The sequence below is a fragment of the Perna viridis genome, chromosome 6 (assembly GCF_037379345.1).
Source record: "Perna viridis isolate PV_CMFRI_1.1 ecotype Kerala chromosome 6, ASM3737934v1, whole genome shotgun sequence".
In the NCBI taxonomy this organism is placed as follows: domain Eukaryota; kingdom Metazoa; phylum Mollusca; class Bivalvia; order Mytilida; family Mytilidae; genus Perna; species Perna viridis.
The window spans coordinates 6,144,509-6,158,239 of NC_142450.1; positions in this window are offsets into that span (position 1 = coordinate 6,144,509).

Below are 13,731 nucleotides of genomic sequence, written 5' to 3' on the forward strand. Positions count from 1 at the left end.
CATTGTAACTGTTGTTAAAAGCGACTTGAGTCTTGGTGATAAAAAGTAGTGTATTTGCTTTTATTCCATTTGTTATGTTTTCAACCATATTATTTTTGACATAAATTATAACATGGTTTTAATAACACCACCATCAGTTGGGATCGTTAAAATTAAATGTATTTCCTTTCCTTATAATATTTTACTATATGATTTTTTCATTCTTCATTTATAATTATTCAAGAAGAACAACTTGATATTCTTAAAAGGTTTCTTATTCTTATAACCTTAATTTATCAGTTGTGGATAATTTACACCAATTACATATTATTAAATTTTATGACATCACCAACGTGTAATATTCCGGAATGAGTTGCTTCACTTGTCTTTGAAATGACCTCTTTGTGACATACTTCAAGGAAGGAGTTACATAGTTGGATCTCATGATTTACAAAGGTCAAGTCAAATTATGTCAATTGTAAATGTCTACATAATGCATGGGTTTAAGTCAAGCTGAATATTTGCATAGAATGTAAATATATATAGTTATGAAGTTGTTTTTAATGATGCTCTACCCATTCCTGATTATTTAAAGTATTAAATATTGCAAAACTTAATTATATTGCCAAAGTGTGAATTGCTCCCTTAGTGACTCTTTCTTGCACTTTAGGCCATATATTTACTGAAACGGCCAAAATGCACTGAACATACACCGAATTTACTGAACATAAAATCGTTCAGTATAATTCAGTTATTCAGTGCAAATTCAGTGCTTTTTGCCCGGATCGTGTTCAGTGTATTAAGTAAATTCAGTATGTTCAGTGATTGAGTTCGGCAATGTTCAGTGATTGAGTTCAGTACGAAACAAGAGCCTGTTTGGTGTGATTCAGTATAAGAAAAGAATAACTTCGTTATCTCCCTTTGACCTCCAATTAAATAGTGCATAATGTACCTGCATGCAAAGTTACATATGCCAGCTACACAAACAACTTGATTGTTAATATTTTGTTTTTGCGGTTGTTTGTTTTTGTTTTTATTGTATTGTATTGTATTTTATTTTTTTTTGTATTTTAATTCTATCTATTTTGTTTTTGTTTAATCGTAATCCACCTGTAATGCAGAATAATCTTTAAAATAGTCCGCCGCGTGCAGTCATTTAAGATATAAGTAATTTATGGTAATTACAATATCATGGTTTCAAGTTAAAAAAAAATGCCGATTGATTTCAAACGTTAAGTAGACGTATTAAATCGTTTTCGAAATGTCTGAATTGAATTATTTAATGTCAATTTATTTTACGTACTGAATTAATGACGTCACATCGATTTTGTTTTTAACATGTGACTGTCGTACCGTGTAAAGATAAACAAAGCCGCACACTCTACCAATAATCAAAGCACCGAAGGTGCTGAAATTCTGAAGTCGCTTTGCATGCAACCTGCAAGATAGGTTCCCGATAATGATTTTTTAAGCAATGTGTTATCTAGTGCCGGTCATGACATGAACTCATATTGGAGAATGTTTTGGTGTTGAACCCATATATCCCTTGCAACCTGCAGCAAAACAAAATAAAGATGTACACAAATATCGTGAAAATAAGATTATTGCATTTGTATACGTTCTTGAGACCTTAAACTTGAAAAAAGGCAGCTAATGATGTTGATTGTGACGCTTCTTGATAAAATGACTTTGATTATAATTATTCTCGGGGCATCGTTAAAATCCAACACCACCCAAAGAGGGGAGTCGGTGTTTTGGGTATCCCAAGCCCGGGACCGAGGTCAACTTCCCCGAGCTGAAAATGATTATTGCCGATATCTTTTTTAAATTGAAATGAATTTCTTCGATTATTTTTATAAATAATGTCTGTGAGTACCATATACATGTATTGGTATTGAAATATTCAAAATAATTAGATACTTAGTTTGGTTTCAAGTATCGAAGAGAATGTGTTTCAAAATGGGTATTTTAGGTATCCCGTCTCGGGAAAGGGAGGTAGCTCGATCTAAAAACTGCCCAAATTGAAGAGTGCAATATCTGATCATCGAGTTTCGTTGGCTACTAAATTGAAGTAGAGTTCATTAAAATTTTCCAAGAATAATCTTATGATAGTATTTCAATTTCATGTTGATTTTGTTATAGTCTTGAAGTTGCCTAAGCCATATTTTTAATAGTTAAATATATTTATGAGTCCTCAAGTTTCATTTTCACACCTTATGTTTTTAAGGCACTATTACTGTTTTTTTTCTCAAGACATATGTTTTTGATAACGCTGGTAAGTATTTCAAATTGGTTGAATTATGCGAACAGACTGCAATTAGTAACTCAACAAAGGCTCAACACATGGTTGGAGCCATACAACCCCCAGACGAGGTCTTTCGTCATTCCCATCAATTAACAGACAACAATTTGGCAAGTCTGTTTATTGGACTACTGTCAGTGTCTTCAAATAGGTAAACCAATATTAAGTCCAACACATTTAGAACTGTCTTAATATAATTTTTTTCATATATGGATCTTCTTGGCTGGTAAGGGCGTGTGTAATTGCGTTTTCATCGAAATATGTAACAGTTTTGTTTAAACACATTGTATTACTTATAAAGTAATGGATCTGACACAAGTTATACCAACTTATGTAGGCTTCTCAAATATAACATATTTGACAATAATACGAACATGACAATGGTGTACAAGTTTATTAACATTTTATGGACAGAAGAATGCATGAAAATACAATTAAATACATCCATATTTAGATGTTTCTTCCGATGACGACGATTATGATGACGGTGATATTGTTGAAGTCGATGATTATAATGTCTTTAAGAACAAACATTTAGCACCTATTAAGCTAGAAGAAAACGTTTACTTTTTTCATATATTCAGAGACGTGTCTAAAAACTAGTTCGTTCGGTTCCATGGTTAATTACTCACAATTTCCGCTAGTATCGATGTCTATAATGCAGTTTGAGGGAACCATCTCATATTTTGAAGTAAGCCATTTTTCGCGTCAGTATACCGGGGGCATTCAAGGAAGTAATGATAAACATCTTCTCTCTCGTGCTCACATTGAAAACTACAATTGTAAATGATATTGATGCAAAAAGGTTTAATTTCACCAAAGAAACAAAGCATCTCAGCTGCGCCAGCAGTACGTTTAATAATCTTGGTCCTCACCGGAAATGTACAGGGACTTGAGTATTACTAAGTGATCATCTTTGTTTTAGTTCACGTTTGAATTTCGAAATAGTTTCTTGCCGATATATCATGTGCATTCCATTCACGAATAGTGGATGGAATAAAGGATTCATATGTTTTTGATAGTCCGCAGAATGGTACCATTATATCACTTCCGTTTTTTAGAGGATGTGTACTTAATCTTTGAATACTACGGCGGTATAAATTCGCGTAAATATTCAGGAGCATCTCCGTACTTGACATTATATAATGAATGGAGTTTTCTCAGTATTTTGGTTGATTATTTGGGGCTGGAATTTTGTGGATTTAACTCACAAACTCAAGCACCTGTATTTTGAATGTAAATAATCAGGGGTGAAGTCACGGAGAAATTTACGGATAAAAAATAACAGGAAAAAAGTTCACAGGAAATAAAGTCAGAGTTTATACATATATTAAATTTTTACCGAAAACATCTGCTGTAAATGATAAATATGTATATTTAATACTGAATTTATATAATTAGTTTTCATTTTGGTACACATGTATTTTGTTGTATGAAGATTTGAAAGTCTATTTTTCCACAAACAACCAAATATAAAAAAATAATTTTAAATCAGAACAGTTTAAAAATTAACTGTTTATTTTAATTGGTAAGGGATCCATTTACTTTCATAATCTACTTACCTATAATTTGTATGAAAATAGGGGAAGGCCACATCTGCTTTTTTTTCTTTTGTTCTGTTAATTTTTTGTTTCAGTGACTTTATTGTAACTTTTTTTCCATTTACCATAATTTCGTAGTGTAATCTTTCATGTTACAATTGTACATAAATATATACTGACTTGCATGATGCTCTGTTGAAAATATTGTAACATTAGACAAGGACTTTATATCACACTAATATACACTCACTGTATAAGATAATGATAATAATGATAACCAAAAAAAAACCAAACAAACAAACAAACAAACAAAAAAAAAAAAAAAAACAAAATCAAAAAGAAAAAAAAAGACAAAAATGAAAATTAAGTATAAATATATGAATAATAAAAAAAAGGAATAATAATTTACATATGAGACTGTGAAAAATGTATTATTCATATAAGAGGAAAAACATTTTTAACAAATATATATATATGTAATGAGACAAAACTGTAATTTTTTGTTTTGCTTATCATCAGAAATTGCACTTTTTAATTTAGAAAGTTTTTTACACGGAGTTACCACCCTTTCATGAGAGGGGATACCTAAAATACCCATTTTGAATCACATGTTCGTTGATACTTGAAAGCAAAATATATCTCTTATTAAATTGAATATTTCAATACATTTATATTATACTCATATACATTTCTTTAAAATATCTACAAAATTCACCCAATTTTAAAGAAAATAACGGCAATGATCATTTTCAGCCCGGGGAAGTTGAGCTCGGGCTCGGGCTCGGGATACCCGAAATACCGACTCCGCCCAAAGAGAGATAACTCCAATTAAATTGTATTGGCTTTTTACTATCTTCTTTGAAATTAGTACGCGGCCAAGGGCAAAAAATATATAGTTTGGCGTCTCGATGTACCAGTTCGACAATATTTAGCTGAAAATTAACACTTAAAATGTTTGAAATAGCATTCAGTTGGGATATCGGTGAAGTATTTAAAGTTTGAAAGACAATCACGCATTAATTTGAAGAAAGCATTTCCATCCGTGAAGTTATCTGCCGCAAGCCCTTTTGTCATTCTTATATTTACAATACTCGAAGACACTGACGTGACTTCCGAGTAATAAAGCCTTAGAGGTCTTTTTAAAAATACCACCAGATCTGCAATACAAAGGTTACAATATTATTAAGATTAATTACTTATAATCTGATGTTGAGCCTACTTTAATTCAAAATGATTTTTTATAACATTTTTTTTTAATATGTTTCTGTTTGCAGTTCTCTGAAGAACCCTTCCACCCTGTACATTTATCAAATAAGTGCGTTTTAGTTTAAGTTACCAGAACTGGTTCTATCAAGTATCTATTTAAGATACTAATTGCGATTATTAAATCTATTATTTACAAATGTAGCTCTATATAGACCTACATTAATTAGAATGCATGATAGTAATAAATTTAACCCAACACAATTAGCTATGCAAAATGATTAAATCCTTGGTGTGTGTATTGCACTATTAAATGTCCCAAGATAATCGTCTATTGGTCATGGACATATTTTTTTAAATACTACACATACATTTAAAATTACCTTTCCTATAGATAGAAAATATCTGTAGGTTTCTTCCTTGCAGGCATATGGTCACATCATATTTATATATAAACAGAGACATAAATATACAGGCGCGGATCCACGGAGGGTCGAACCGGTCGTACGCTCCCCTAATTTGAAAAGAAACATGTTTTTTTGGATGAGATCTTGATTTTTCACAAATGTTATCCACTGAATTTTCTTTAATTCCATTTAGCCCTCCCCCTTCTCCACTAACCTGAGATCCTGTATCCGCCCCTGATATACATGTATATTTTAAGACTATATGGTATATTGTGATATTTCCTATACTTATGAACTTTCCATTGCTCTAATTAACATTTCTTCGTCACCTAAAATTTGCTTTCCGTCGTCGTTTTTAAATATCAAGTCTTTAAGGTACATATTATAAGATATACATTGATACAATCACACATCTTTCAGAACTTAAATGAAAACCAAGTTGTCTACATGGTTGATATAAAATTAAAATGAGAGAAACTAAAAGGCGTAAGTCATAAAATGGGCGAGGGTTGCGAACTTTAAACGAAGCAAAAAGTGTAGGAGCCCTATCAGGTCGAAATTATAAATACATTTTAAAACTGAGACGTTAATTCGAACCTGAATACGTGTTTTGTAAGAGTGTTACGTTTTCATCTTTAAATTACAAAAAAGAAAATAGTTAGATTATCAAGAGATTACAGTACTTATGCAATAACTGTCTGTGATGAAGTTTGCAACAAGTTTGCACTACTTCTATAAGTAATGGTTGGATACAGCTCACACAATTTTTCTGTGTCTGATATATCACGGAAAGTAATCTGGACAATAAATAAGAAATACATATCGTCTTCAACTGATCGTGTGTCGCACATCTTGAAGTTCTTTACTCTACTGGAGTATTTCGACTACTACATAATTCAGTTCTGATCTATCGGAATCGAGTCATATTTCAATATCAAACAGAATAAAAAAACGGGCTACCAATCTGAGTTTTCTGATGTATGTATCCCTCGGAAAAATTCAAGCCGACCCCAGTATGTAAATCTATGTTTTTTACAAAACGTAATCATGCCGTGTAATGTCACTATCGCAAATATAGCCTGTCCCGTCGCTCATCTATGTCCCGTCGATGCGAGACCCGACAGTGTAGTCAAGGACTTTAAAAACCCCCTTAGTCACCTGTGTTATAAAAATATACTACACAATTATTTAATGTTTAATTTTGGAAAGATTTAAGATTTAACGTTATCATACATATATAACACCAAACAGAGATCTTGGATCCAGAAATTCTCATTTCCACACTTCAAATGTGGTTTTGATTTTTGCACAGTTATAATACTCAGTACTTTTTTTTACTGAAGATTGCTTTTAAAATCACTTCTTGATTTTGATCTATATTAGAGTTTGAACAACATGTTATTTCTAATTGCAATTAGATGTGAAACCAGTTTGTATTTATACTAACACCCTGTTACCAAGTACACCGTTGCATATACATGTAGTACATACAGATTTCAAACTATTTTCAGTACAAAGCATGCATGCTGGTGTTCTGTTTTATTCCCATAATAATTTCATCTTCTTAAAGCCTACTAGTTTTAATTGCGGGGGAGGGACACTTTTATATGGGGAGGGGGTCTGACAAGGGTTTTTCTTCATATTTTTGCGTATAAAATTGTATACTACAGCAACTCCCGACAATTAAATAATGGACCTACTTTGACCCCAACTTGTACAGTGAAATGCTCTTTGTCAAAATCGGATTTTTTCCATTCATTTGTCTGTCTTCGTTTTAATGAAAGACTTGCAAGAATATAGAGCAATAACATGTACACTCGCTCAATTTATTCTAGTGCACATGTATATGTATTTTCCTAAACTTAATATTAAACATGCTGTGTAATGTCACTTTCGAAAACTAAGGCAAAATAAATGCCCCAATTGAATGCAACACCTCTGTCACATGGTTTTGACTCAATTCCCGTCGCACATCTTTGTTATAAATAATGTTTAATGTTCAATTTTGAAAAAAAAGTTTCAATGTTTTTATGCATATATTACACCAAATGAAAAATCCTTGATTTAGAAAGCACATTTCCACACACATGAAGAAACAACTGGCTACGGAGGTATATCACATGTATCGTTCACATGCATATTTAATTAGCGCGCTGGGGTTTTTTGTTAGTGCATTCTTGTATATGTACCAAAGAGTATGATTCCCGTAATATTGCCGTTGACTTAATTCTAGACCCCACGTGTCCTCCACTTTATCGGTCTGAGAGTAGGTCGACCGAAAATCGTGATTGGGATATAATTTCCTTACGTTTACATATAGCTTATCAACTGAGACATATAGCTAGTTAAGAGAGACATGTATCTAAGGGCATGCTTTATTTCTTTGATTGTGGCTGATGTTTGAATGATTTGACATATAGTTTCGACCTGGAGATCTTTATGTTGAATTTCAACTTGAAAATTTATAAACACGGGAAGGCCAACTAGTAGCTTGTAGTTCATTTGTGCAGTATGTGAATGTGTTGTGTGAATTCATATAGGTGTTTCATGTAAACCGTCATCAAACCTAAATATTTCGCAAACTGGCGCACTGCTACGATGCATCACGAATTTTTTTTTGTGTTCATTAAATGTCCTTCGTACATGTAATCAGAATTGTGAACTGAAAAAAAACTCAAAGAATTCAATATTAACCATTTACAACATAGGCTTGTGTTTAGTTAAACGTTTGGATTCGATTCCCGAACTTTCCTTTTCCAATGTTTTGCAATTTGACAATTATTTGAGGTGTAAAAATTCAAACGATCGATATAAATTGACTCAGTACATGAGTACTTTGATTTTAATACGTTGACAAATCTTTAAATGATCGCCTTAAATTTAGAAATAAAACATACGTGTAATATGATAAAGACTAACATATAGAAACACAGTTTAATAAAAATGTGCATCAGCGTCACGGTGACAATATATTACACAGGAACATGTATACAAATGTATACACGAAGTCCCTTTAAATTTATCAAAGGTCAATAACTACACTATGTAAGAAAAGACATCTTTAACCTCTATACTAACGGGTTAATAACTCCTTTATGACACCAATAAACATAAAAGGCATGCTCACTTAAAATCTTAGTAGTTTACCTAAACTACCGTTGTGAAAATAAGAAGCTTATAAACCATAGAAGCAATCCGCTTTCATTTCAGATGATGATCCGGTTTGCTGTTAACACGTTCCAACATCGATTCAATATTTTCTTACTAGACAAAAAATGAGAAATTTTACAAACATTTTGTGTAGGCAGATGTCAAACATGTAACCACTGAGGCGTATTAGCGTCAACTACACAGTTTATTATTATTAATTGTTGCGTTATTTTGCATCTAAACATCACACGTGAAACATCCGCCACATATTTTGTATACGCGTCCCGTAAAACTTGTATGTTACATATCTTTACAAACATCTAGCCAGGCACATTGCTTTCGGTGCAAGCGAGAGTGTCAACTTCCTTGATTTCGACTGCACGACTACTTTAGAGCAGGGTCTGTTCGATTGGTAAAGTGTTCTCTTTCTTTCTGCTAAGGGAAGTTAAACCATATCAGTAAATAGTCAGATGTTTATAGATCGCTTTATAACACAGCTTGCAAAGTGAGGAAATACAGTGATGGGGTGTCCGTCCTTCCGTCCGTACTTCCTTTCATCTTCTACGTTTTTGACGCTTCTCTCATCTCTCATATCTTTTTTTAAGGCCTGAATTATATTTTTGCTCTAGCTGGAGTTGATAGTATTTGTTAACTTTAAACAGACGATTATTCTGGATTGTAACATACTCATTTCTTTTATTCTTTTAGTCATTTTAAAATGAATAAATAAAACACACACAACAAAAAAAACACAAAAATAAGAGAAAAGAAGAAAACAATTATATTTTGTAATATAAATCTTTCATAGGAACATCATATATAATCATGGATCTGTAACAAAATTGAAGGTCTATGGTATAACATTATCATTTTATACTTCACCATGTTAATCTCTTATGAGATTAAAGTGATAGGTATATTGTGATTTCGAAGATCGTAAGAAGTCTGCCACCTACAGGGGCGGTTGTACGGTATATTGTCTAAATAGAGTTAATATTTAATATAATTTTCAAGTATAATGATGAACGTCACATACAGGTATCTAGTAGGTTGATTGTTTTCGTCTGGTTCTGTGTGTACCCAGGACTCATCAGCGGTGTTTATATTCAGATTCTTTTTAAAAATACCTTCCGGGGCGGAACGGGGTATTTGAAAAAGGGGGCTCAGAGATTTCCATGGAAAGTGATTAAAGCTATAATCTGCACATTTGTCCGACAGTCATCACGAAATTAGAAGAGTCATAGACAGGCCCCACAACATACATGTAGTTAAATCTCCAATTATAATAAATTAATGATTGATTTAGTTCTATCTAATGGAAGTATTTACCTTTTGAAAACTTATTTTCGTTTGAAAAATGAAACACAACTTCACACTCAGACTTGACTTGGAAACATGTATTAGGTTTACTAAATGGATGCCTTCACACCTTTATCTTCAAGTAATTTTTAAGTAGATGAAACATTTGCAAGTAACCCAGCGTTTTATTCATACATTGTACATGTACTTAATCAGGACCTATGGAAAATAGATTCACAAAAAATAGAAAAAATAAAAATAAATAAAAAAAAAAAAAAAAAAAAATTGTCTGGGCATTTTGAATGTCTTTTTTTTCTTTTTCATATAGATAAAAGAAGGTGCTTCGATATATTTATTATCATCATCAGAATAATTAACAGGGTTGTGATTTAATTAATGGAAAGTTGACACGTTTGTTCATTGTGCCGCCTGTCCCCTATATACGCAAATTTATCCCCAGGGCGTGTTCACTGAAATGATTAATACGGGGGGAATTGCGTTTTGAAATAATGAACATCTAAATAACACATTTTACACTTTTCCCCTAACGTTACTATATAAGACGAAGATGATTGTCTAAGTTGACTGAGTTTTTCACACATTTTTTTTTCACATTCCTATAAGACAAGGAGTTTTTTTTTTTTAGAATTATGGACATTTATTTTGCATAAAATTTGTATTTATGCTAACAACCAAATAAATGTAACCTTATCATTCTATAATTTTCTATTATAATAATGCATTTCATATATATTGACATATGCCCCTTTGATTTAAAATAATAAACGTCTGGGGTAACGTTTTGAAGTGACTTAGTTAAAACAAAATCGGTTATGTTTTTTCAGCTCTCTTGTAAAAAAAAAAACAACTTCTGAATTATTTATATAGATTTTACTATCATAGGCTTCCACAAGTCGACGGAGCTGTTGGCATTTTGAAATTATTCATTTAGCTTAATCGTTTTTTATTCTCATAATAGTCTATATTTATTCCTAAATTACAATTTTAATCATTTATTACTTATGAATAATCATAAGTTTTTTCTCATTTATTAATTAATTTGTCAGTTTATTTATTTATATATTTATTGATTTATCTTACAGAGATACAGAAAATAAGAAGAATAATTATGATTTAGAGCCCACCAATTAAGCCGTTCTTACGAGACCTTTAGTAACTACACTTTAAATTTGCACTTTAAAATTAATCTAATTTAAGGGAGGTAACTCAATCGGATTTAATGTATAATTCTAGTATAAATATATTGTTAGTCTGTTGAAATTGTGTGCACTTAACAATACTAGACATATACTTGTTTTTCCTTGACAGAAAATATTGAACACTCTTAACACACTCTTAATATTACTGAATCGATGATGAGTGAAGCTACTGAATTTACTGAAATTGTTCTTGATAACTCTTAACGACAGATAATTTGCACTGAATTTCCACTCAAAAGGCACTTAAACTCTTAAAACTACTGAAATTAAATTTCTCAAGAGCTTTCAGTAGATGTTAAGTAGGAAATGGTCGATTCAGTAAAAATTTCGGCTACTAGTGTTGATAGAGTGTGCCTGGAAACTATATTGCTTGGGCTAGATTTTACTTACTAAATATCTGACGTTTTTCCTGGTGGAAAACGACATACTAACTCTTCTGGAGAATTCTAATTCCTTGTTTTTGTTTGTGGGAGTTTATATTGCTAGTGCTATATTCAGTTCTTATACGAAATCTTGATGAAATCATATGAAATCATGCCCCATTGTATAAATAGATCGTCTCTGTTTTTCTGAACTCAAGTTTATGCCATGCACTTTGACTTCGATGATTGAATTGATGGATATTGTCATTTTTCAATCAATAAATCGGAAACTTAACATTTGATACTAAAATATTTGAATATATCGCGTGTATTAAAACAGCCCAAAATGCAAAATGCAATGATATTATCACTTAATCGTCCAGATGTGACTGAAGCGCTAAGGAACACAATTTGTTACGCATATTGATAACAGTAATACAAATAAAACATAAATAAATCATAACAAAAATAAAAAAATAAAATAAAGGGAAAAAAAGAAAATCATTTGGCGATATGATTGGTTAGATGAGAATATGAAATATTATTTCTGTCAATTTGCATATCGGGTCATATCGTTTTCGACCCAAAAGCATTATACATCTCTGTTAGTAAAACAAAGAATGTAAACCTAGATACAGAATTGTAGAAAATTCAGTTATCTTTTAGATATACCGAAGCAGATGTTTTAAACATTCTGATATTTCTATTTTGATGGATGCGTTTTTGAAGTCACTACAGAAGATTTATGGTCGCCATCATGAACTTGTGGATCGTTACGGTGTATCCATCTGCGCCATGAAAACTGATTTGTTTAATGTGTACCTTGTACGTATTATTTTTGTTATTTTATTTCTCTGCTGTGCTTGTCTGTTTTCCATGTCAGGTCATTAACACTGGATTACATTCCATTAGAATCAAGGTTCCCTTGATTACTCTTTCACATAGGGTAAAACCTGTCAAAGAGAGGGAAGCATCATGGTTATTATAAGATAAAACATGCATGTGATATCCAGTGTAAAGAACGATTTATATCCACAAGACCAACAAAGCTAGATCTGTTATAAAAACAGTTTTTGAAACACATGAAACAGCATAACGAAATTTGCAATACATATGATTGGTAGTTTCTATTATTTAGAATGTTGTTTTTGTGTAAGTTTATACGTACAACTGTAGCATTTCAAAATGGCCAGAAGCGGCCATTATTTATAGTTTGGTAAACAGAATTCGGGAAATACTTAGATCTCATTTGTTTTAGATTTTGATCAAACAAAATATCAAATGATGAAGACTCCATTTTCGGGCAAATGCGCAAAGACCCTTTTCGTTTATTCTCCTAGATAAATAAAGTAATCACCGAACAGATAAATCCAGGGGAATAATCCAAAGGACACTGTCAAAAAGTAATGTCCTTATAAACGATATTCAAGAGTAATCAAGGAAACCAAGGTTATTGTGGCAACTAAAAGAATGCAATCCGGGGACAAAGACCAGACATGGAAAACAGGGACACACACAGCAAAGAATATAAAGTAAATAAAATCATACATACAAAGTAACAAAAGCAAAGGAGCAACTCGGACTCCACTAAAAACTGGGAGTACCGGTGGGTAAGCGTCCTCTGCTTTTCTAGAAACACCCGCCGAGTTGCTCATAAAAAGTCATTTCCGGGGTAGACAAACGAGGAAAGGAAAACTATGACTCGTTGAATAGATAAGTTTTCACGGGACATACGGATACACTATAACGATCCACGAGTTCATGATGACGACCATAAAACTTCCAGAAGCCTATTTGTGAGATTTCTAGCGCGAAAAAAATTTCTGCGTAGATTCGGCAAGCTCTTGCATAACGTATGAGTTGTGATATGAACACTCTATAGGCGGTTGTTGAAGGGATGTTGCCACAGATGAAAGGAAAGTTGACAATTCTGAATGAAAGTCATCACGTTTGTCGTAAAGTTTGGTCAATAGTTTTCCTTTACCATCGATTTCTAAGTGTATGTCAAGATATAAGACTGACCTCACAGTGTTTGTAGTATCGTTTATCTCAAGTTCTTTTCGGTAGATGCGATGTATCAAATAACAGAAATAAGGATTGTTTAAAGATAATACGTCATCTATATAGCGAAAAGGAGATTAATGGATCTAGCTACACGATATTCGTTCTTTCTGATCAGATCAACTATAACGTCAGCCTCATAAGAGTGAAGGAAAAGTCCATCAAGTAAAGGAGCAGAATTTGTTCCCATAGGAACGCCGACCGTTT